The sequence below is a fragment of the Momordica charantia genome (genome assembly GCF_013281855.1).
Source record: "Momordica charantia cultivar OHB3-1 chromosome 6 unlocalized genomic scaffold, Mcharantia_2.0 BLBB01000006.1, whole genome shotgun sequence".
Lineage (NCBI taxonomy): Eukaryota > Viridiplantae > Streptophyta > Magnoliopsida > Cucurbitales > Cucurbitaceae > Momordica > Momordica charantia.
The window spans coordinates 15,454,900-15,460,735 of NW_028275164.1; the positions used below are offsets into that span (position 1 = coordinate 15,454,900).

Below are 5,836 nucleotides of genomic sequence, written 5' to 3' on the forward strand. Positions count from 1 at the left end.
CACATTTACAATTATTGAATTCTAACAACACTCTACGTGGACCTACCTATTTTGACAAGTTGGCTCCACTAGACTGATTCATAAGTTGTAGCACCATTGATCTCAAATCTGTCATTTCACCGCGTATACTCGTAATCTCAGAATCTTTGGCTGCGAGACGCTCATCTAACTCCTTGTCTTTCTGTGTGAGACGGTCCTGAAATTTTTCTCTTAGAGTACATATTTCTTGTGCAGCTCTTCTTCTCATTGTGTTGATGCTACACTTGAAGAATAACCTCTATGAGACTTTGGTTTTGGGCCCCAACCAGCACCTTTAACGTATCCTGAACGATAACCAAGAACTGTCTCCAATACTTCTGGGTTTGGTATTGGTTCACCTCTGTCTTCCGTATATGCTTCTCTAACACGCATCACGTCTAGCTGCATACATATTTTAAAAAGAACAAAATGTTTACACATAAAATTCAATGCGTAATTTGAAGTTAATTGTTATAAGATTTGTAAACTTACGTAAGCTATCTCCGCTCCTTCAACCCAACCTTTAGTGTCAAAATATCTCGTCTCCCTAAACAAATCGATTTCAGAAAAGTTGTCACCTCCCTCTTCTTCATTCTGCAGTTGATAACACATAATTTTGTTGATAATTGATCTTAAGTAATATAAGTATCTGGCTAAAAAAATATTATTGCATTGTACCTTCTCCTTTGCAATAATAGCAAACGCCTCGTGCCCCACACGATGTTGAGTGACATCTTTGCCCTATTGCGTTTGTTGGTCCCAGATTTTTGCTAACAAAAGAATACTTAAATGAGAATATATATTGAATATAAATACTAAAAAAAAGTATAAGTTATATTCGTAAATTACCTTCCACTCATCTGTTTCCCATCTATCACACAACATGTTCCAATCATCTGGTTTTGCCAACAACCGCTCTGGAGGATTGTTATCTCAGGTGTGGGATAATTCAGGTAGTGTTGGCGCAATTTTGACCTATATGCATTATGTGTCGTTCTCATCTCATGCTCGATGAATTCATCATAACTCGATCTGATTCGTTGAAATCGAAATGACCCAACAACAAAAAAATCATCCACATATATTTAAGTGTTATTACTGTCGCATCATAATAAAAGATAAAACATATTTAGTAATTAATCTCAAACCTTGAACTGAGTTATAATTGCCCTCTTCTGAATTTCTTCGACCGCACTCCACTTGTTAACCTTTAGGTCCACTTGTTCGCGTGTATGTACCCCGATCACCATAGAGACTGTGGTGGCCATGGGACATATTGGTTTATTAACTATGCGGTCACATACGATACGTACCTTTGCGTTCGTTGCACGAACTTGATTTTCTAGCTTTATCAATCGAGTATATCCCCGCACGCCTAATCTATCTGTATGTTGCCAAACAGTAAACCAATTGAAGTACCTGGAGGAAAAGCCGGAACATGCGGGTCTGCTGGTGGATGCTCATGACCCTGTACGTGTGCCTCTAACTGACCTGCTTGGTCTGGTCTCATTTTTCTGCGAACTTAGGCAACCAACGAAAAGTATTATATATTGACAAAACAAATACTCAACATAAATCAATTTGATGCATAATTTATCCAACATATATTTAAATCGACATATTGGAGGAATACTTATTCGTTATAGTACTCATCATCAACATCATCTATATCATTATCAGTTGACGCGTTCACGTCATCCAATTCATCACTTATAAAATCATCCACATTGCTCACATCTATACTTCTATTGGACTGTTCTCGACCCTCAACGACAATAGGATCAACATCATCTCGACGCAATGAACTATCTTGAGTGGATTCATCTATTTCGATCCTAGGTCCTACTTCTAACAACGAAATTTGATCATTTTCAACGTCTTCTTGTTCTGGAATATCCCATACACGTTTATTTAGAATATGTTGCACAACTTTCCAATTATTACCAAGTTTGGGGTTATTCAAACAAAACACTTGTTGAGCTTGTCTAGGGAGAATTAAGGGGTCGTCAACATACCAATACTTAGACTTATTAATCGACTTAAAACCTAAGTCAACTCGAATTCTATTCTTCTTAGAGTCTGTGTCAAACCATTTGCACTTTAAAAAGTATAATATGTCTCCCCATAGCATTATCTAACTCCCAAACATCACTCAAGACACCATAAAAATTCATGTCATCCTCTTTTTCCTCCACACCATGACCCTACTATTTTGTGTCGTTTGACGACTATCGCATTCTATATTATGAAAACGTAATCCATTTACAATACAAGTACTATATGAACGTGCAGTTTTACGACCCTAACACAAGTGAATAAAGATCATCATCTAATTCGCCTTGTTCTCGTAATGTCAAAACCTGGAATAGATCATAACAAAATACTTAACGATTTCGTTTTGTGTTCATCTACATTCAAACCCTAAAAATCAATATTACCTTATTTTTGAACCAATCAGGAAATTGTGTACTGTGTCGTTCATATAGGGTAGGAACATTGTCTTCAAGAATTCGAATTGAGCTCAAATGTTGACTACAATTCCAAAAAATGAGAAGAATAACATTAGTGTCATACGTACTAGGTGCGAAATTAAAGTGAACGCAGCATAAGCCGAACTTACTGCGACTCTATCTCTGCACAGTTGTTCAGTACGTACCAGTGTACAACTTTTCTTTCATTGACGGATAATGTTTTCGAAGTTGATGCCCCAAGAGGACGTGCACTTAGCCTAAACACGTCAAAATGTCCACGATTTCTATAACCGACAAAAGTATCATCGTTGCGTTCATCTCTATTGAATCTAGTTTCAATTCCACTCAGATACAATGAGCAGAAAGTCAACGATTCATTCATAATGAATGATTCAGCAATCGAACCGTTAGGACGAGCTCTGTTCTTTTTTTGTGCATATTGTTTTAAGGTTCGGAGACTTCGCTCAATAGGGTACATCCAATTGTAACTAACTGGCTCCAAAATTTTTGCTTCGTATGGTAAGTGAACTGCAAGATGTACCATAACATCAAAAAATTCTGGTAGGAATATTCTCTCCAATTTACATAGTATGATTATAATGTCAGATTGCAATCAATCTAAATCATTGATGCGTACTGTCTTTGCACATATATCACGAAAGAAGTTACATAACTCAACGATAGTCGTGCCCACAAACTTCGGTACGTATGCTCGAATGGCAATCGGTAAGAGTCGTTGTAGCAAAACATGACAGTCGTGAGTTTTCAACCCCTATAGTCTCTCGTCCTCTGCGCTCACACATCTCGATATATTTGACACAAATCCATCGGGAAACTTAGCTGATTTCAAGAATTTGCAAAACTTCACCCTCTCAGCAGTAGTCAATGTATACGTAGGATCTGGTTTTATAACTTTATTCCCCTCTTTTTGTAAGTGTAAATCTTTTCGAATTTTTAAATCTTCCAAATCTAGACGCGCATTGATCTTGTCTTTTGTTTTCCCATCAATATTTGACAAAGTTCCTACTACATTGTCGCATATGTTCTTCTCGATATGCATCACATCAAACTTATGTCTAAGTTTCGACCCATAGGGAAATTCGAAGAATATACTTTTTTTCGTCCAATTTAAATCTCGCTTTCTTTTACTTTTTTGTTTGGTTGGATTCTTACCAAAATCTGGAAAATTCAGTGTACTTACTTGTTGAAGAATCACATCTCCATCCATTGACACTGGTGCGGGGCATCGTTCTAACTTTCCATCATGTAGTATACTCCCACACCAACTATGATTTTGAGGAAGATAACGTTGATGTCCCATGAAACAAATTTTGTTTCTTATTCGAAAAGATGAATTATCCTCTTTACAAATGAGACATGCTTGATATCCCTTTGTACTCCATCCGGACAAGTCGCTATATGCTGGAAAGTCATTAATAGTCCATAAATGAGCTGCGTGTAGTTGAAAGTACTCACCATTTGCACAATCATAAGTACGAACCACAGTATCCCATAACTCTTTCAACTCCTCAATTAATGGCTGTAAGTAAACGTCGATATCTTTTCCAAGTGACTTCGACCGAGGAATAAGTAATGGCATTAATAAATTACTTTCCTTCATGCACTTTCAAGGAGGCAAATCGTATGGAATAAGTACCACTGGCCACATTTATATGAGTTGTTCATATTCCCAAACGGATTAAACCCATCTGAAGCTAGTCCCAAACAAACATTTCGTGGGTCTGAAGCAAATCGATGAAATCTGCTATCTAAATGCTTCCACCCGAAAGCGTCAACTGGATGTCGTAAGACACCCTCTGTCTCAACTCGTTTTTCTTTATGCCACATCATTTCAGAAGCGAAATGTTTTGAAGAAAAGAATCTTTTCAATCTTGGTATCAACGGAAAATGTCGTAACACTTTTTGGGGGACTTGTGAAACTTTCTCATCACTGCTTTTATAACGAGGTTCACCACAAACTGGACAACTTTGACATTCGGAATATTCTTTCCTGAATAATATAAAGTCATACTTGCAGGCATGTATGGACTCATATGAATGTCCTAAATCATGCAGTCTCCTTTTAGCCTCGTATAATGTACTAGGTATAGATGCAGCTATCGTAAATGCTTCGTTTAACAATTCAAGTAACATATCAAACAATTTATTACTCCAATTGTTAATGACCTTGATGTGCATCAGTTTTACTAAAAAATTCAATGATGAAAAATTTGTACAACCTGGGTACAATTGACTACGCGCTTCATTGAACAACTGCTCGAAATTGTTAGATGTGCTCTTCCATGTTTGTTTGAGGCCGCCTCAAAACAAAATTGTTCACCTTCTACATTTTCTTCTACCATGGGGTACTGTAAATCATTCAGAAGTCCAGATATGTCATCATCCTCATTATTCATAACATTGGGTTCTCTACTTAATTCATTGTGCGAAGGAGTTTCACGTCTTGTATAACAACTTGAAGTGATTGGTTCTTCTCCATGGTATATCCATTGAGTATATGAATGTGACATTTCATTTATAAACAAGTGTCTTTCTACTTCATCAATTGAAAGTCACTTTACATTCATATAATATCTACATGGATATCTTGTTTTTCCCGTATTGTGGACGTGAAGTTTTGCCACTTCTATGAAATGTTTTACTCCTTGAACATACTCAGGCGAGAATCTATCCCTAACCTTAATCCAATCCTTAGTCATTCTCGATGATAATACTATTTAAAAAACCTCCAAACCTCCAATTTAGTATAAATGGTCAACTTTGAATCCTAAAAGAATCATACAAAAGATTAGGTTCATTTTGTCATCAACCTAAGGATATTTTTAATAGTAGTGAGGGGTGTGGTCATTAGGCGATTATGAGTGTTGTAGTTAAAAGTAGGAGAGTTTGAAATTATTGTTGAGGGCTTAGATATATTCCTAACATATAGCCACTAAAAAAAGAACTAAAATATACTTAGGAGGTCGTCTAAAAATCTAGACCAACATTCACAACCAAAATAACGAATTCATAATTCATTATAAATTCAAAACTAACAACAATAAAATCACAAACAACACATATAAATAAAACAATCATGCACAAAAGCATCGACTAATTTAAGTACTTGACTTAATCAACACATATTCATTTGGTAGCTTTTAAAGTAAATAAGTAACAATATTTCATAGTTACAAAACCAATAAATTAAATCAGACAAACAACATTTCAACATCTCACAACCAAATAAACTATGTCAAAATGAAACAATTAACAATTTTCATAATTTCTCAAAAAAGTCATTTCACAATTTCTCCAATAACTAATACAAAACATCAACAAATAAA

At 35.8% G+C, this 5,836-nt stretch overlaps 1 pseudogene; it reads right to left on the minus strand.

The window, feature by feature from the left end:
* Positions 1–1,651: 1,651 nt before the first annotated feature.
* On the minus strand, positions 1,652–5,209 carry LOC148210768 (uncharacterized; annotated as a pseudogene).
* Positions 5,210–5,836: the final 627 nt, after the last annotated feature.